The 21636-nt window shown below is 34.2% G+C and overlaps 1 protein-coding gene across 5 annotated transcripts in view; it reads right to left on the bottom strand.

The window, feature by feature from the left end:
- The window catches only part of LOC130451508 (furin-like protease 1), a 105009-nt gene that overhangs the window by 61501 nt on the left and 21872 nt on the right, over positions 1–21636 (bottom strand). The window lies entirely within an intron of this gene.

The following is a 21636-nucleotide window of genomic DNA, read 5'->3' as shown; positions in this document are numbered from 1 at the left end:
AGAGAATTTCATTTTGTATTTTCCACAAAAAGGAAAATAACTAAAACAGAAAATGATATTAAACAAACCGAAACTCAAGGGTACATTAAATGAAGGTTACACACCTGGGAAAACACTGAACTTCCCAAAGTCCTTACTAACCAGGAAGGTTTGAAAAGTTTACAACTAAACTAGGGGTGATACTCAACAGTTTTCACTAGTTGTCAACTAGTCCGTAAGCCGTTTATCATGTGGTTTTTGTGTCAAGCGACTGTTGATGAAAAAAAGTATTATCCATATTTTTATGTTCTTCCGAAATCAATTGCAGAAGACAGTTATGCGAGGAACAATCAATATTTCATAAATAAGCACGGCACTCATACCAAATTAAGAAATGAAAAATGTTTACTCCCCGTAAACATCTAACAAAACGTCAGTCCACTTGGACTCATCATCTCTACTGTTTACCAATGAAAACATCGAATCGTAAACATAAATGCATTTCTATTGACGGAAGCTTTCGGAAGGCGTAAGTACACAATTTCTTTCAAATATTCCTGCTAGACAGTCTGCGATAAGCTGCGTTGTTTGGTGAGATTACCGAAGTTCTAATAGACGAATAGGGTAGAAAAGTTCTTTCTCCACAGAACCGCGATAAAATTTGATATTGTTTGAATTTAGTCATTTCTGGAAATCTTTTTTAAACCATTTGGTTGTGGACAATTTTTCTCAAAGTCTCGAGTGATAATTTTCATTATCTATTACTATTTTACAGTTCTGAAGAAGAAGATCTATCATTGAATTGAAATAAAACAAAAGTCTTTTATTGGTTAGGTAAATAGGTACTTGTAGATCATATGATACGGCTATGTAATCTTTATTACACAAGGCTTTTGACCAGTCCAAACCTCTTTCTATTGTACTGTACCTTTTATAGTTATAAAAAACCAATAAAAGCCTGAAAACTTGTATTAGCTCAGGTACATTTATATAAATTTCGGGTAATATTTAGATTATTCTGTTTTGCATTAGAAATTAGATTTTATTACTCTCTCGTGAACGAAAATAGACGTATTTCAACTAATCCAGTAGAAAAATATTTGCACCTAGAATAAAAAAATGAATTTGATATTTAGTTTTGACTTTTGACAGTGTCGGTTTGCAGTGTTGTATTATATGATATAATTGTTTTGATTCCACATTACGATGCCTCAAGGGTCAGGCTTTGTATTACGCTCGTCAAACATCAACCTAGTGGGCTGTACGCAATCTTCGCTTATTCAATAGAACTAAGGCCGATTCATAAAATCGACTTTCCGTTTGCCGTTGCCGTTTGCATTGAAATGCATAAGACCATTCATGATTGCCGTTTACCGATCGGTCTGCCGTTGGTGACTTTCAACATAAATGCATTTTATATTTTCCCGTCGGCCATTCGTAACAACTTTAAGAGCAAACAAACATCCGTTTGTCACGTGATTTTGACGTATGACGTTAAAGCATCAAGTTGAGGTTATTTCTCTTTCTGTTTTTTTTTGTTTATTATTGTCCTTTTCGTTATTTTCCATAATATCGTCCATAAATACCGGATTACAAACAAAAACTCAAAAATATCGTAGTCAAAAATCAGTACGAACGTTAAAAAGAATAAATTTTCAGTTTAACGGCAGCAACGTCAAGTTTATGAATAGGGTCAAACGGCAAATGTCACCCACGAACGGCAATGGCTTCGGAAAATCAAGTTTATGAAATGCCCTCTATTACGAGGGTGGTCCCAGAAGTACCCGACTAAACAGAGAAAACGCAAAAATTTTGGCCATAGCAATAACGGATGTGGAAGCTTGTGCATTATGAAACAACACTTTCTTTCTTCAAATGCGGCCGTTTTTGCTTGATTTCTTCGCTCAAACGTTGTAATAAGTTTGCATAATACTCGCAGTTGATAGTTTTTTTCTTTTTCAATGAAAATTATCGCAAAAAATCGACACCATAACCTTGCCTGCAGATGGAACGGTTTTGGAGCCGGTTCTCCCTTTTCAGTCCATCGTTTTGTTTTGGGTGTGAAGTAATGAACCCAAATTTTATCCATGATTATAAAACGGCGCAAAAATTTCTGTGAAATACTCAATGGAAACATCTTCACGACGCTGTTTTTGTTCCATTGTGAGCAAACGCGGCATCCATCTTACGTACAGTTTCCACATGTCCAAATTTTCAGTTGAAATGTGAGGTACTGCACGTTTCAGTCGACGATCATCCACTATCGCTTCGTGGATTTTCTTCAAATTTCTGGAGCCGTCACCTCATTTGGTCGACCACCGCGATGCCGGTCTTCGCAGGTCGTTTAAACTCTGCTACCCAATATTTTACTGTTGATAACGAAGGAGCAGAGTAGAATGTAGTTCAGAATTTATATTGGTTGGGTTAAGACCTTCCAAATAAAAGTATTGTATCACATAACGATGACCAATTTTTTCCATGTTTACAAATTCACTGAAAACCTTATCATTATTGATGGCTGCCAAACAAATACCAAACAACTTTAACTATATGCTGTATATATTGTTTACCGCCATCTCTAGGTCAGGCCGGTACTTCTGGGAGCATCCTCTTATACTACTCAATTATTAATATTGAGATAGGTAATTTTGTTACAGCCCCCGTAATAAAAACCGTTGCTGTTACTAAAAGAATACCGAAAACCTTGATAGAAACCTCAAACACGTATTCTACTAATTATTATCCTTGTTTACGAAATGTATCTTATCATGTAGTTCGTAATTATCGGTGTCCATATTTGTCTAAAGAAAGTACTGTTATCCAACATTCTTTTTCATTCCGTACTAGTAATAATTTGGTAAAAATGCATCATAAAAAATGAATCAATTGCTTCTTTCTTTCTCTTTATATCAAGGTCTACACACATTTATATTAAATCACCTTGAAATTGTTCAAATAAGGTCGATTATTTACCTTAAGAAAAATTTGTATTCAAAAATCCCCTTTTCCGTGTTGTCGGTATTTAAAGTGATTAAATGGAATTTACTAGAATTACGACATTCGAATAATGGTTCGTTAAACAAATATTGTTTTATTATAAGTAATTTGCAATAAACAATGTAAGAATCTACAGAGAATATAGAGGGACAGCGGCAGTGAAATGGCTGTGAAAAATAAGCGGATGCATTTTTCGAAATATCAAAAAGCTTAGACGTGTAATTAATCAACGTTTAACAATAACTTTCTGAAATTGTCCATCACGTCATGAGGACTTCTCATGGTTTCCAATCGGATTCTTCCTTTTTAAATATTCACTTCACTTTTCAGGAATCCCCACAAATCAAATGATGTGCGGTCGAGTGAACGGGGAGATCAAGATTCCGTTTCGAAATATCACACGATTCGGGAAAAAAATTCACTGCGTGTTGACGAAGTTGAAGAATGAAAAATGACTTTAACATTTCTGAAAACCACTCTGCGTTCACGATAATGGGTATGTAATTCCCAATGAGGAGATGGATCACCAAACTGTTACCTTGGCTAAGTTAAGAAGTTGTTGATGATATTGTTGGAGAAGGCTTTGATCACTCCAGTGCCTGATTTTAATTTGTTCACAAATCTCGAGAAATGAAAATATGCCTCGTCACTAATCAAGAGATTGTGAACTATCTCAGCTCTATCAAGGTAGCAGTGTCAAATTAGCAAAATTGTTGCTAGTTAGTTGCTGAAACCGCGATTTTGTTGCTTAAGCCGTTAAGCGAAAAATCGCAATTAATGCTAAATTCATATGAAGTTAGCATAAAATTTCGATAAATTAATAAATATCCAGTAAACTAGCGAACCAAAATTTGTTGCTGCAAGTAAGTTCTACCGAAAATTAGGAAAAAAGACCGGACGAATTTTTTATACTAGCAGTCATTTTCTTAACACATGCTAGCTTCAACTCGAATTGTTACACGAAAAATGGAGAGAAGATTTAGTTGCTACATTGAACAATGTTCAAATGAGCCTAAATAATAAGCAACATAATGGAAACTAAAAATCGGCCGATTCTTTCGATCAGCAACATTTTTTTGAGTACATGCTACCTCGAGCTTGACTTGTTGAACAACAAATGATAAAGAAATTTAGTTACATTGAACAATGTTTAAATGAGCTTAAAAAATAACACTTTTATCATGTCGGAGGTTATTTGTTCTATTCCTTCTGTCTTTCCTAGTTTCAGTTTCTGCATTGCCTGTTGTATTTCTTTTCAACTCACGAGGGCAGACGTGCAGACGATTCGCGAACAGCAGAAAACGGGCAAATAAACATGTCCGCCATTATTGATACTCCCGCCAAGTATGATTCGTTTTCTATGGGCTGAATGCCATAGTGCTGCAGGAATAAATCGGAGAATGAGTCGTGGGTATGTGGAAAACTTCATGAGTGATGGTGTTGTGCGTGAATGGTATAGAAAGTTTAAAGATGTGTTGATAGATTGGTTGAAGAAAACCTTAGATTCACTATTACTGCTTTGTCTACGGAATTTCCAGAAGTTTCAAGGTCTGTTTTGTATTCTACTTGAATTCATTGGCGTTAACATTCCTGAAGAGCGTAATAAAAAGCTTGTCCACAGATATGAAAAGTGTCTCAATTTCTTCGTTGATTACGTCGAAAAGTAATCGTAAGTGTACCAATCTTTTGGTAATAAAATAATTGTTTTATATGAACTTATTCTTCATCTTCTTCTTCCTCTTTCAATAGGACCAGGTCCTGTTCAATCCAGTAAGTTTGGCCCTCTTCCTTTGAAGTTGAACTCCAGGTCTCGTAGCACCTCTTTCATGGTCTGCCTACAGGTCTGCGTGTGTTCGGTCTCTGAGTTTTAGCCCATCTGTCTTCTGGTATTCTTTCTACGTGATCCCTCCAGAATCTTTTGCGTGCCCTTGTCTTTTATCTAAAACCTTGAAAAAACGGCCCTCGTATTTCCTCTTCCCTTGTTTGGGTTTCTGATGATGATGATATCTTTGTTTGTTATTATATCTCCTTTTGTATCTATTATGTTGATGAGTGAGTTCTTGGTATGGTTATTTGTTTTACTATTTGTTTTTGAAGGCTCCAAAGGATAGTTCTTGATTTTCCTCGTAAGTATTAGTCATCTTGTTTCAAAATTGTTCTTCAACTAATCTTCTAACATCTGTCCATGCTTTAGTTATTAGGTACTTCCTCCATTTTTGTTTTTCCTTTTAATTGCATCTTTTATGGTTTGCGAACACCCATTAGATCTCTTGTGATGCGTACTGACTATTCTTGTCGTTCCATATATTTTTTCCGCTGCTTTACTTTTCTAAAAGTTGTTTCTTCCACTGTGTCTTCTACTCTCAAGTTATTTATCTGAATGATAAAGTTTTTTTTCAGCCTTGAATTATTTTTAATTAAAAAAATTTATTGTTCAATAAAAAATTTTTATTCACGTCATACATAACAATCGAAAACTTGAAACTTAATTAGATATAATTTCTTGCTAATTTCTAATAATAATGTAGTCGTGTAGTTTGGACTTTGTTTCTTTTATATGTATTAAATGTTTGTTTTTTTGTATGTTAATTAATAAAAATATATTTTATTGTATTCTAGGTCGCGTCACAATTTAGTTAATTACACGTGTTGTCATTACAGAATAATTGTTTTTAATATCATATTACCGTAGTGGTCTAGGATTTTAACAGTGTAACATCATTAGAAATTTGATTTGTTCGTTGAACTGGTGCCAGTAGACCTGAAAATTGGCACAAAACTTCATACCACCCTAAGTTCTTCAATTTCTAGTACGTTTTTAACCGATACACACAATAAATACGTTTTAATTGGGTAATTAGTGGAAACTCATTAAAATTTCAAGTTATTTACTCACACTTTAACAACTTCACATCAAATTTAATGATAATTTAATAATTTATCGAATGAAATTCTAGGTGTGAAAATTAAGTTTTCACCCGTTCGAGTTTGTCAATCTGTTTGGCCGTTATATAATAGTTCAATGTCTGTTGTGAAACATGGATCTCGAACAACGCATTAACAAAAAAAAGTGTCAAAGAAGCTAACGAAATGTTAAAATCCGTCACAGTAATTATTTACAAATCGTATAAGCGATTAAAATGTGCAAATGAGTCCTTCTATCCCAACCACATGTTGTTTGTACAATGTAAACTTCAAATTTTATAAGGAATCCCCTTATAAAACCAGATATGCTGCCAAAATAGAGCATAAATGCTGATGGATCGTTTACAACCTTGTATGATAAGGTCATTGATTGCAAAACTCGAGATTAAAGAAGAGATTCCACGATTTTTTAGCGGAATAATGTTCCGCATACAACAGAAGAATAAAAATAATAATTAAAAAAAAAACAAAAAACCCGCCTACAAAAGCTACAATTAAAAATCAACTGAAAAGACTGAAACAAGATGAAAATTCAATGATAAGGTATTTTAAAAAAATAATGATTAGGTACTTAAAACTAGAAACATAAATTGAAACAGTACCAAACCAATGTACCTGCATATTGTACACTTAGAAATATCAGCACGGTAGTTTTTTCCTTTTTTTGCAACATTATAAACAGAATTACATTTGGAGGCAAGCACAAAGAAATAATAATTTATCATAGCATTCAATTTCATGCCTCCGAGCTGATATTTCTAAGTGTACAATATGCAGGTACATTGGTTTGGTACTGTTTCAATTTATGTTTCTGGTTTTAAGTACCTAATCATTATTTTTTTAAAATACCTTATCATTGAATTTTCATCTTGTTTCAGTCTTTTCAGTTGATTTTTAATTGTAGCTTTTGTAGGCGGGTTTTTTGTTTTTTTTTAATTATTATTTTATTTATGTCTTTTTAGTTAATATTACGTAACCGGATTAATTCCAGTTTCAATTTCAGAAAGACAAATTTGCAATGCTGACGTACTGTAGAGGATGTATTGATATCTAGTTAGCCTAGAGCAGTTCCATGCATAAACAAAATATTGCGTTACCATAGCTACGAACAATAAATTATTAGAAGTGTCAGAGGAAAGTTTGACGTCAAAAAGTAAACCAGAGTTACGCAATAAATTAAAAGAAAAAAGATGTCTACCGAAATTGTGAAAATCGAAAAATTGGAGCATCGAGCCATTATCAAGTACCTGTATTTAAAAGGGTTAAGAGGTGAGCAGATTTACAAAGATATGCTTAATACCCTTGGCGATAAATGTCCTTCGTATGTGACCGTGAAAAATTGGACTGCAAGCTTCAAAAGATTCTTCTATTGTTAAGACTTTATTGGAAAACAGCCGCGGCAGCAAGAAAAATATACGAAATTAAAGGGAAAGACACAATTAATGAGCGAACGATACAGCGATGGTTTCATCGTATTAATAGTGGGAATTTGACGCTTGAATGTTTCTTGTTCTTACAGTCCAACTATATAATATGATCGGTACCCACTCTTTTTATGCTTGTTTACAATAGTGTTAACGAGGGGTAACACATGTTTAGTATTCGGGGGTACTTTAATGTTCATTTTGGAGAATGGAGATCTTCGAATTGCAATTGAAGAATTTGAAAAACTTCTTGAGAAACGTTGCCTTAAATGCATTGATTAAAATGGGCATACTTCCAATAACCCTTTATCGAATCCCTTTTCTAATTTCTTTTAATAAATTCATTATTTGTTCCTGCAAAATATTCAATATTTTCAGTATTCATATTTTCAAACCCACCAAATTTACGCTCTTTCAACAAAATTTTCATGTATAACCAACCCTGCTACGGATATAGTCCCATGTAAGGGTCAGTGTTTTATATGCCCCTAGAGACCTCCTGTCAATCTCACCCCTCGATAAAAAAAGCAGTAATCATCGCCAGAAGCTAACTAAATAAAGAAGGGAATTGCAAGTTAGGGAAAAACGAAAATAACTTTTATTAATGCCAAAAATACAAAAAAATTCATATTGTGTAACTGTTAACCTAAAAGATAGTGTTCAATTCCGAATGATTTTAATTTCACATGTGTGCATCCTTTACGATAACCAGGCCGTGATTTATTGTCCCTAAAATCACTTGTACATGGTCAGTTAGCATAGCTTTAATTAAAACAATCAAATATCCGGGTTCTACGGGTTATCTAAAGCGACGTTGTCAAATCGTGATTGTTGATTTCCGTTTTCAAGTAATCAATCGGTTCAACTATTAAACTTTATATTTCTTATTATTTTCATTACTAAGTAAGATAAACTCATATGATGACTGTATACTAAAATCCGCGTGCATTGGAAAATTGGTAAATTTATCAATATAAATCGTTAAGTTGGAATTACTCGAACCGTTGGTGATATTCATATTGAATACACTACACCAACACTCACTCACTACACTGTTTAACGCGCGTTTCGATAAGCAAGTTATCGTCTTTAGAGACTAAAGGTAAACTGAGTCTCTAAATAATATAAATCGTCCTCTGATTATTCACTACTCTTCGTTAACGTTTGAGAATAAAATGTTTCAGTCTGTTCTACGTTGTCTATGAAAGCAGCTTTTATGAGATGGTTTGGAACCTTCACTTTTCTCACATTTTCTCTCCCTTGCCACTTTCTTCTATATCCCAAGGGATATTTCGTGCTAAAGGAGGACTTCCAGCACAAGGATCGTCGTTGGCCAGTGCGCTGAACATGAATCAGTCTGCTGTTTGCCGTCGTTACCAAGAGACTGGTAACTTTCATCGAAGACGCGGTTCCGGAAGAAAAAGGTTCACATCCGAGTGATATGCGGGATTCATTGTCAGTACATTGTTGAGATATCGGAACCTCGCTGGTGTTCAATTCCAGAAGAGCTCAGAGAAACGCGAGGAGTGTCTATGAGAAGCATGAGATCCAGTTTCGAGATTTCAGTACATTCTTCCTTTCCAATTCTTTCAAATACTCTTTGTACAGCTTCGAGGAATGCTTGGGATCGTTTTTATGCTGGAAAATGAATTTTCTGCCAATCAGGCGCTGGCCAGAACATACTATGTTTTTCTTTAATGTTTTTGTACCTTCTTTCTTCAAAATCCCTACAATTTTTATACTAGGTCGCCCTCCAAAACATCCCCAAATCATCACCGAGCCTCCTCCGGTACCTCGAGATATTTTTAATTCGGCGGCTTTGGTACGGCTACTTCTACCTAGGCTATGAACACTTGTGATCAATGCACGAGTTTCAACCGATAGTTCCTTGGTTTTATCCATTTTAAATCTTACAAGTTTGAATATGCGAGGACGAAAATAATTCGTATACGAATATCACTAAAAGATGTCTTGGTTGAAAAAGTCTGTATCACAGTACTGGGACTAAACTATAATCATAAACACCGAGGAAATTATTAACAATAAAAAAATAATAAACAAATCAGCCGTTTGTATGACACCGTTTCGAACGTCGCTTGACAATATGAAAGAGAAATTTGTTAGTGTATTATTTTGATATTTAATGAATAGATTTTGGGGTGGGTTGTGCATATTACCAAGCATATTACTTTGGACTAGATTGAATAAAATTTTAAGTCACCTTTTCACTTTGTTTGTCAATAAAACTGAACGAAGAAAAGGCTTAGAACAAGTTTTAAAGTTAAGTATATCTTGAGGTGGTTATAAAGGATGAGGGAGAAAATCTGGATGTTAGGATGACGAGGGGAGCGCTGAACGCGATAATAAGATCCCATAAAATCTCCAGGAAGGTGAATCTACATCTATACAAGACAACAAGATCAACAGTGAGGTACGGAGGCGAAACTTGGATTCTCAACAAAGTAGAGGAAGAGAAGTTAGATATATGGGAAAGAAAAATACTTAGAAGGATACTAGGAGGTAAAAAGGAGGGAGATTTATAGCTGAGGAGAACAAATAATAAAATAAGTAATCTATTTGGAGAAGGAGAACTAAGCAAAATAATAAGATCCAAAAGAATAGAGTGGCTGGGTCACATAAAGAGAATACCAGATTTTAGAGCAACAAAAAACATAGAACAAGGAGGAAAAAAGAAGACCAAGGAAAGGATAGTACGCAGATGTGATGGAAGACCTAAGAGAATTCAGGACTGGAAAGCGAAAGTTAAAAATAGGAAAAAGTGCTTTTAGGCCTAAAAGGCGTGCGTGAAGCATCTATATATGTTTAGGAAACGCTTAAAGCAGACATACAAAAGAATAGTCTTTACTAGAGTCTTTAACATAAAATATAGGACGTGAATTACTAGTTACATTGAACAGAAGTTTTTTTTTAAACTAAAATTGAATTGGAAAAATATTTCAAACATGTTCCATTTAACTGAAAGACATAAAACCGTTCTGAACTCAACTCAATCATTCAAGATACTACGTTTTTTATATGGACAGGTGATAATATTTTAGGACTAAACTTTTTTCTTATTAAAAAAACCCATTTACTTTTATGTTCTTTATCTGTTAAGTGCTATGGAGATTTTGAATAATAAATGTCATTCTAAACTTCGCTTATAAAGGTGGTGTTGGCAACACCGATTTTACAAAACTCCCCGTTTTCTACTGCGATGATGAACAGAAACGATAAAGCCAGATCTCTACGGAACAAGGACAACAAATTAAATCGGCTTTTATGAGATACTCTTAGTGATTTTTCGGATCATTTACATCCAAAATATTAGGTGATGATGTCTGTGATCGGTGCTGTTTCATTACCATTTTGATAACATACGTTTACGACCTGTTTATTTATTTTAGGGGATTATTAATTGCGGTTATTCCAATTTAGAGATGCGTCCGTTAAATATATTGAGTAACTGATTATTCAAACGAATATAATAAAGTTTATACTGTACTGTGTTACAGGGAAACCCATAAATTTCTACTCAAATTGTAGAAAGTGTCTCAAAATAAATTTCAACTTTTTTTGATAAACTGAGTAAACGCAGTTATTCAGAAGGGCGCGGAAGGTCAATCAGTAGCCCGGTTGTTTTACATTTAGTTACTATGGAGCTTTTCTTAGGAAAATTCACTTAAATCATGCGCCAGGCACTCGAGTGATTGGAGAATGTGTCGAGAACTTTAGAGAGCCCGAATCCACACTGGATAAACCAAACTCTGGACGAAAACGTAGACTGTGTTATTCGGTCTGCTCGTGACGAGCCTGTTGCTTTAAAAGTGCATAGATCATCAGTATTTCGCATTTTACATTAAGATTTGGGGTTACACAATCACAAAATTTAATTAACTACGTAAACCAAATAATTAAGCGCTTTCCAATGTTGTACTCAGATGAAGCTCATTTTCATCTTAATTAACACGTCAACAAGCAAAATTGCCGCTTCTGGGGCGCAAAACACGAACATAAGAAACCCCTACATTTGCCTAAAATAACCGTATGGGCTGCTATTTCAGAGCAAGGAATCATTGGCCCTTACGTTTTTGACCAACATGGTTCCAAAAGGATGAAGCAATTGATCTCTGTAACTTGAAAATTTTTCCTAGTAAATTGATCTCTAGGAGAGGTGACATAAGTTGGCCTCCACGCAGTCGCGATTTAACACCTATCGACTTTTTCCTGTGGGATTATGTCAAATTGAATGTTTACGCTAACTAACCCACTTCCCTGGCACAATTAGATGAAAATATCCGTCACAAAATGGCAACGATCACGATTCATGTTTGGACGATGTTATTTATGAGAAATAAATTCCCAAGCACTAGATTGTACGAAAATAACATCGTCTAAGTGCAGCCATCTCGCGGAAGGCATTCCCGAAACTTGGCTCTTAGATTTTCGAAAACTATGGCGGGTAGAGGTAAGGAGATTAATCGGTGTGTATGAAAAAGTGTCCGTCGAAATGTTTTAAATAAGGGTGGCATCACATTAGCATCAAAGTCAATTTCTTCTAGGTTATATTTACTAAATTATTTTGTACAACGCAAATTGTTGAAATTATTTGATAAACTGCTTGAATCAAAAATGAATTGAACGTTGAACTCATTATACTTCAATTCATGCACAATTGTTAGATTTATACCATACCCTTTGCCCACACCAAAGCCATTCTGGAAGGTTTATGAACTGTTGTATATAGTACACAGCTGGACACTCCAAATATGGTCCCGACTAACAGGTTAGAATAAACCTATTGACTCCTCTCCTCTAATAAATATAAATTTAAATAAAGTTAACGTCGGTAGTTTTATTTAACATTCAAAATATTTCAAATTTCACTACTAAAACAAAATATTCATGGATTTCGTTTGAATTTGGGTTTGGTTCCTTCTTAACAAAGTATAAGCATTTCCCAACTCTAGTTCGGCAAGTATACACTTCGCTCTCAGAGGGAAACATACTAAGGAAATCATTTTCGCTGTGGGGAGTAACAGCTTAGTTCTCCCTTTTCTTCCTCCAAAACTTTCCATGAACAAACATTTTACTAGTAAAATGTTGAAAGAAAATCTAATCTAAAATTTATGTCAGTTATTAAAGAATATATATAGAAACAAAAAAACAAATTGAGTAAATGAGAATAATGTCGTAATGGAAAGAAATTAGTACTTTTGGTCCTGGGATGGGTTCAATTTTTCACATGTTTTCATCTATTTCGATTTTCATCTAATCCTTGATTCAGATGGAATTTATGAAACCGTTTGTGGTAATTATTGGACCACACTGTTTACACTGCCACTACACCAACACTTACAAGTGATTATGAGTGTAAATAGTGTCTTCAGTTTTCCTCATTTCATCATTCATCAGTTTTTCATTTTCAAAAATTTACTTACACTGTATGTACCAAATAGCGACGCTCTTTGACGTTGTCTTCAGTTCGGGTCTCAAACCCGAACGAGGGTTGTTAAACTGCTCTGATGAGACGTAATAACGTCGAAACTAGTCAGTAGTTACAACCCCTCCTTGCAATTGCGAGCCATTGGGATATTAATATCGACATTGATACCACGCTCTTCAGAGGAGTTGTAATTCAATATTCGTCGGTGCATTAGCCAGGAAAGTAGTTGTTTTCTCCCATATCGCCGTCTATGGTAGATATCTACTTGACTAATGGTTCGCAGTTGGAAGTGAAGAGGTCGCCAGGAAACGTCTGACTGTGTTTTCAGTTCGGATCAGAGACTCCGAACAAGAGGTCGTAACGCTATTCTAAAGAGATGCAACAACGTCGAAACTAGTCAGTGGTACGACCTTGTAATTGCGAGCCATTTTTCTACTGACATATCTTCATGTCAACATTTTGAAGAAAAATTGAATGTAATTGAACAAATAAATTAAATGGAATTTTAAGTAAAGTTTAATCAAACATGATAATATGAAATGTAAAGATAGATTAGATAAGATAGCATTTATAAAAAATAACACCATATGAAACTGAATTTTTTTCGGCAACCGTCCGGAAAGTACATATTTTCTGGACACATTTTTTTTTGAGAAAGTATAGGTTTTCCGGCCTAGTCCGTACTTTCCGACTAAGCCGGAAAGTGGAATACGTTGTTGTATTTTATGGGTAGGCAATAGAAAAATACAGTTTTGACATCTTAATTGATTGAATTTGAAATTGACTCTTTAAATTTGAAAATTGACTGATTGAATGTTTAAAACAAAAAAGTTTGTACAAAAATGGACATCACCCGTCAAGGCTTACGTTGCATGATTTTCATTTTGTTTTAAAAAAAGAAAATGCACAGAATAGCTTTGTGCAACTTTTGGTACGGAAGCACAGAAGACGATTTACAACTGGTTTGCAGGATTCTGGTTATGGTTATGTGTCCGTTAATGATGAATTTCGAGAAAGTGAACCAAAATCGGTAGCCATTCAGAAATATCGATGCTGAGCGCAACATGATTGAAGTTGATCGGTATGTGACTTACTGACAAACTGAGGTGTCTCCAAGAATATCGCAGACTATCATACAATCGATATTTAGGTGTGAGAAAGATATTTTTTCCAGATAGGTTAGGTTAGGTTAGGTTAGGTTAGATAGATAGATTCCGCATTATTTGACCCAAAGGGTGTTAATTGATGGAAATGTGGAAAAAATTCGACCGAAGACCGAAGAATATGATCCTGAAATGTTTAATCCTGTATAAGGACACGTCGCAGCCTTTCCATTGGCGCATCAAAGAACTGTCAATGCCGAATAGTGCACAAGAACGATTTCCGTGGCGCCTGGATTTGACTATGCCATTTTGTAAAACGACCCAAAATAAGTCGATATCTCGCTTCGTTTTCGAGATATCGATAATTGAAGTTGGAAAAATTTATTTTTATTCAATATTTGTATATATCAACCTAACCTAACTTAACCTAACCTAACCTAACAATTTTTTATGGAAAATATCAAATTATTCATGTATTTATCGTATGTTAAGTTATATTCATCACAGAGTGATGAAAATTATCAAAAATGACACATTTTGTTTCATTCTTCATTTTCGATTTATCTTGGCCTAATTAAGGAAAATGGTATACAAAAATTTGTCTGCCAACGGTCTTCGATGAAGTAAGAAAAAAGAAGGAAAAACGCGCATCATTCTTCATCATGACAATGCCCGTATTCACCCGATTTATCGCATAATTATATTTTCTTTTTCTCTATTGTCAAACTAAAGATGCGCGGACACTTCAAGGGGCTGTGGAAGACTTTCAAAACCGTGTTTTTACCATTCAGATTCAGGTTCAGAGTGGAGAAAAAAAGGATTCCAGAATTGGTTTAACGTATACAAAAATGTATAGACCTTAAGAGAGAATATTTCGCTTTGTTTCTAACGTTTCTGTTTCACTTTTTGTAAAAATTTAAAAGGTAACCCTCGTAATATCGATAATCTCGTCAACTTTTTGAAAATGGATTTTCGCTAAGCGCGGAAAAAGATAAAGATGACGAAATTAAATTAAAAAATTTTTACGAAAGTATTTTCATTTGCGTGGATGTTTTTCTTCAACTTGTGACGAGTTTCATGTAAAAGAGTTCAAATAATAAGTTAAGTTACTGTTGAATCAACAAATAAATGTATTTCAAATAATACGTATTGTTATATTATTTACGTGGTTAGTTAACGCGTTAATATTCATAATTGTACCGACAAAAATTTCATTTAATCATCAAGTACATTATTACTGAGCCACCCTGGTATTTGTGTCATCAAAAAATGCTGACAAAATTTTTATTAGTACGTTTATTATGCAATACTGACGAATATAAACAAGTAATATATTAAATTACCAGTATTTATTTCATTGATTGATTGTATTGATAAGATACATTTGAATAACAAACAAAATTATTTTAGGGTACGTGCTAATATCAATTTTAGTAAATTGGTTATAATCGTATACCAAATATTAGGCAATAAACATTATCAGTCTAGTGATAACTTTTCCGAAGCTTTTAAAAGGCAAGGTCGAATCAACTAGATAATATTTTCTATTGATATCCCCAAACAAAGCTGTTTCTACACTGTTTTCCTTTTAAAATAGACAACCCTCAGATTTTACACCACTTTAAATGTCATGTTTGAAAATATTTCATCTCCTAATCTCCTACTTAATCTTAGGAAGAAAAGTTTTAGATGCCAAACTCGTTTTTATTATATTAGTCGTGTTAATGACTTTTCGGAAACTGATCGGTTCAACTCGATCATGATTTGAATCTTGAAATTAACCCGGATCACGTTCATTAGTGTTCGGAAACTGATCCTGATCGAGTTAATCGGATCGGAGTCATATATTATACTTGCTACACGGTAGACCAGTGGGTAAATAGCTAGGCATACACGGAAAGCATTTTCGAACGATGTGATTTCGCACTGGTGCCACAGTGTTTACAGCTGATCTGTTAATTCCAATCCTTTGAAGAAGTCATGTCCCAAGTTTGGGTATTATTTAGGGATGGTTTTTCTGTGACGATTCCGTCTATGAACATTCTAAGTGATGTTTTCTCCGCCACGCTTTCCAATACAATGTGGAGAGGTTGGAGATTTAGAATCACTTCTAGTGCAGCTGTTGGGCATGTCTTTGTACCTTCGAGAGATAGTTCTTCGTGGTATTCAGACTAGTTCTAGTGTACAACCAGAGTAGGATCTTTGGGTTACAACCCCAATTCCTCAATGTGAAGTTTCTGTGCACTATCAGGGCTTTTATGGCTTTAGTGTTTGTTCCAAAGAAGTTTATATCATATACCCTTATCTGCATCCTATTTATTGTGATTCTTGTTATATAAAAGGAATTTGGAAAAAATTATTATAAAGATATTTTTTAGATTGTGAGCCTTCTACATTCAGACGGCTTTTAACCAGTTTATTATGTATAATGAAACGTTCTATAAATTTTGTCTTGTTTATTTTTATTATCAATAAAATAATTGAAAAATTAACAAAGCGAATGAATGGATTATAGAAAGTTTACAAACCTTTATGGTAGAATAAACCACACAATTAATCACAACCGTATCAAGTAGCACTATAAGGGTAAGATTATACACGAACGTGTAACTGACATTGAATAGCGACTGTATCGTATTTTGCGACTGACTCAATCATCTCATTTTCGCGCTAGCTTTCGACTCTATTTGTACAAATATAAATACTCCCAACAATGTGAAATGTGTCTACACTATCAGTTAATTTAATTTAAAACAAACTGTACCAATGTTTATATGTGTATTTTCAAATATTTTTTGCTAATTCGTGACAAAATTTATCACGGAAATGTAGTATTGATTTCATCGTAGTTTTCTGATGGATAATGTTTATCTTTACTCCATACACTGTGGTGAGTGTATAACCAAATAAACATTAGTTTAAAATAATACATAACAATGTTTTATTGTTCGAATTACTAGATAATGTGGATCAAGCAGATTTACGACATGGGTATTTTGAAAATAATTCAAGTTAAATAAAACAGAAACGTCGATAGCGAAACAAAATCTGTGTTATACAGGGTGATTGATAAATGTGATAAAGCTCAATTTGAAAATTTGTTACTCAATTTTCCATTAAAATCGTAACAAGTTCAATACCATTCGAAAAGATACATTGTAACGTGCCATTCGGCTTGTTACGTTTTTCTTCAAACATCTTGAATATTCTTTTTTTGACGTATTTTGGGCACAGTAGTCACTTCTGATTTATTTATTCTAACTATCGAGTTTTTGAGGAAATTAATTTGTTATCGACCTCCAACTTCCAGAAATTCAATAAAACATCGAACTTGATTCGAATTCCTCATCTACCTTTCTATACTTCAAATCAAAGTTAATTTTAGTAAGTTAGTGGTGATTTTATTCTTTATATTCGCTGGTAGCAGTTTTTCTTTGCTTTTTTTTTATTGTGCTCACAAAAATTTCTAAGGATTCCTTTTGTTTAAGCAAATTTTTTATGACACCTTTCATATAAACTCGTATTTTCTGTTTATTTGGGGAACAGAACGAATAGAATAGAACAAATTCCTGTTTCTATCTGTGTTCCCGTTTCCTTTCTCATTTTTTCCCGCAATTTTACAGCTGCCAGGTTGGAGTTTCAACCACACCCAAAGAACTCAACCGGTACACCACAAACAAATTCAATTCAACTCCAACAACTGGGAATTCAGTTCACCTAACCTAACCTAACCTAACCATCCGGATTTCCATACATTAGACACATACATATCCGGATGGTTGCAGCCCTCAGTTGCAGCTGTAAAATTGCGGGATATATATATATATATATATATATATATATATATATATATATATATATATATATATATATATATATATAGTTGATTTTAATTTAAACTTGCTTTTATTCGTTCGGACGACCAATTGGTCAATCATTTCGATGAACAGCGACCAAATAACGCCTTCGACCGTTGATAGTAAGGACTTAGAAGCACCGACCATCGGAATGGTGACTCCAAGTCCGATGTATTGAACAATGGAGCCACTTGGTACACAGACGGTTCTATGAGGAATGGTTTGGCCGGTGCAGGTTTCTGTAGGGGACACACCCAAATAAGCGAATCATTTTCGATTGGGAAACACGCTACAGTCTTTCAAGCCGAGGTATTCGCTGTGATGGAATGCGGATGCCCGATACACAATCGACGCCACACAATAATCTCAATCTGCTGAGACAGCCAAGCTGCCGTACAAGATATAAGGGCTGAAAAGGTATGCTCTAGGCTAGTGCTGGAGTGTAAGAGAGTCATTTAAAATCTGGTGAATGATGGTTGCAAGATCCAGCTCGTTTGGGTGCCCGGTCACTCGGGACTCATGAAAAACTTTGTGAAAGCTATGAATAGAGATGGTGCAGGTTTTCAATATCTAAAAACAAAATTTCCTCGAATCAGTGACGCAAAATTGGAGGAAGGAATTTTTGTAGGTCCGCAGATATGTAAGCTAATGAAAGACGAAGCTTTTAATTCGAAGTTGAGTAAAGCAGAAAAAAGAGCTTGCGTGGTTTTTGTAGAAGTTTGTCATAATTTTCTTGGGAATACAAAAGCTGAGAACTACCGATAAATCATTCGGGAACTTCTTTCTGCTTATAAAGCTTTAGGACGCAGTATGTCACTTAAGATAAATTTTTTGGACTCGCATTAGATTCCTTTCCTGAAAATATTGGAGCCGTATCAGATGTACATAATTAAAGGTTTCATAAGGATATAAAGCAGATTGAAAAACGCTACAGTGGGAAATGATACGTTTTGTGACTAATATATAGAATTTTCCACTGTAATACTTAGACCGCAATATATTTTTTATTTCTGTATGATAATTGATACTTTAATAATATTGTTTAATGATTAAATAAATATTATATTGGCAAAAAACTTATATATTCATTAATTCTCGAAAAAATGTTTGATTGTGTTTTAATGACTCCTCTAAGAATATTCAATGAATAATTACACTTTATGATATTTTTCTTCAGAATGTATCTTTATGGCGAACGGTTAAAAATCTACATATCTCCTAAACCACATTTTTTTTGAGTTAAGAAATGTTGAAAAATCGATTGGAAAATTGATTTTTGCTATGATAAAAGTTACGGATTGTTAACCTTTGGGCATGAACCGCTCCTGGCCTTCAGATGGTATTTATTCCGTCAAACACACTACATGGACATACGTAATCATCCATATCATCACGAGAGGCGGTATGAGAAAATATTTTTTATATCACAGTATTATTTTCACGTCATCCACCCATTCACGTCAATTCCCGGAACACCATGTAGATTTGAATACCAAAGTGAGATTTAAATGCATCTAAATTACAAAATTTGAGTACATTTTGTATTCAGTGTTAAAATATCTTTTCCGAACGAAGTTGATAGGAGCTTAAAGGGTTGAAACAGGGTCTAATAGGCCTGAAGTAATGGTTAGATAATTATTAGCTGGATCATTCAATTAATAGATTATTGTCTTAGAGCAGATTGTTTGGAGGTAAATTTTACAGTCAAAATGTGGATATATATGATAGGATAAAATATATTTCAAGAAGACTTACGAGGTGTGGTAATTAAATGCAGTTACTAATTAGAAAATGCTACGATCAAAGAATATAGAAGAATGATAGAATACCGAAATGCGTTTGACTCCATTCGGCATTAAATTTTTTTGATATTACACTTTTCAAATTATAATTTATTGAGAAACCAGTGGAAGCTTTTGAAGTGTTGATCCTTAATATACCATGGACGGATCGGGTAACGAACGACGAATGACCAAGCTTCCTACTTTGGTCACATTTTTAGAAATCAAAAATATGCCTTGTTACAGCTGATCATGGAAGGGAAGGCAGGCGCGGCCTGGGTAGAAAAAGATTTTCATGGTTCAAAACATTCGAGATTGGTTCTATGTACGTGATGACGTAAATCTAATACGCATGACTGAAGATCGTGAGAAATTCCAAAGGATGATTGCCAACCTTCATTAGAATGAAGCAGGCACTGGGAGGAGAAGAAGAATAAAAACCAGTGTGAGGTAAATGAATGTTTATTGTGCATTTGAAAATGGCGGAAAAGACGTTCTAGACGATGAGCGACAGGGTAATCTATGTGTGTCAAAATGGTTACCGAGATTTTCACGTCAAAATAAGATTTAAGTCCGTTGGAGCTATACAAGAAAAAAAATCGTACGGAGGGTTGTAGAGATTGAGGATGGCTATATAATGAAAATGATAATAAACAGAAATGTACAAATCAGTGTTTCTACTTAATAGACGTAAATTTTTGCGATTCTTATCAACATTCTACAACATAAAAAACAATCTGTAAACGAAATATATGTACCCAACATTTCCCTAACATAAGGGTCGATTACATATTATGCTAGTGTCGGTATAACACGAACGCGAGGTGAACTGCTGAGGTATTCAACTGTAGATGCACGCGAGGAATTTCTTTTGCATGCATTTATCACGAATACTTTTTTCTAACAATTATTTGCATACCAATGAAATTCATTGTATGCAGGGTGTCCCACGACGAGTTAAAACTGTCTGTATATAGCAAAATACTTATAGTACAATCATGAAAATTTCTACGTTTGGGTTATCGGATACGATCTATCTAACTAAAATATTTTCAAAGATGACCGACTTCCGGTAGAACCGAAAGTCGACTATAATTTTATTATTTTGAATAGAACACCCTGTGTATTAATACATTTTTGAAATCTACGAAAAATCTTAGTATATTTTTGTCTAAAAACTTTTTTCGAAAAATGCAAACTTTTTGAGTTATTAACTTTTTTCTAAAAAATTTGACTGTTGCAGACCCTTATAAATTATTTTTTTACGAGGACGACCTTAAAGAAATGAAAATGTTTTTTGTTTGGTTGCTGTCAACAATGTCAGTCGTTATTGAATCTATGTTGAAAAATGTTTCATTTCATACGGGGAGTATATAAAAAGTGTTTAAAGTTTAACTACATAAATATCAAATTTCTCTATTTTTTTTAAATAGAATCACCCGGTTTTTTCTATTTTCGCGTGCAAACTTCCCATCGTGTGGATTTCAGCTTAAAATTGAAAATTCTTAGCACCCATATGGCTGAAATTTTGCGATAACCGAGCCGATCATGAATTATTTGCTCAATACACTGATGTCCAATTATTCAGCCATACTTGGACAGTATTGCGTCGGTTTCCCAAAACGAGCGCTGATGTTCTCATCGGTAACACTTGTTTTGGGACGCATGTGGCAAGTTTGCCATAGCTTCTTGGCCTTTTTGGAGAGCTCATGGCTATAGGAACAGTGTAACATCCAGTGCAGCCCCTTATGGCACTAAATTTTTATGCGGTTATTCAGAAATCTATGTTTCAACCACCCTCGTATTTACGAACTTGGATAAACATCGCGAATTGTTGCATTACTACCTTTGCGAAACTCAACAAGTATACAATGTCGGAGCTAATCTGGTATTTATGAGACCATCTTAACCAAAATTGTGAAAAAATCCAATATTTGATTATTTGAAAGTGAACAAGTCAGGATAACCTCAAAATGTCTTTGACATGACACAATGAGCTGTCAAATGACAATCCAATATGCGCAAAAATATTTATTTAATTGGTGATTGTAATCACCCTATAATGGATTTAGGTTAAATAACAACCTGACCTATTTCGGAAAACTGTTTAGATAGTAACTATAA

This window comes from Diorhabda sublineata, chromosome X, assembly GCF_026230105.1.
Source record: "Diorhabda sublineata isolate icDioSubl1.1 chromosome X, icDioSubl1.1, whole genome shotgun sequence".
NCBI classification, from domain to species: domain Eukaryota; kingdom Metazoa; phylum Arthropoda; class Insecta; order Coleoptera; family Chrysomelidae; genus Diorhabda; species Diorhabda sublineata.
The sequence above is the reverse complement of the archived record's forward strand: the minus strand, read 5'-3'. Positions and strand labels throughout refer to the sequence as shown.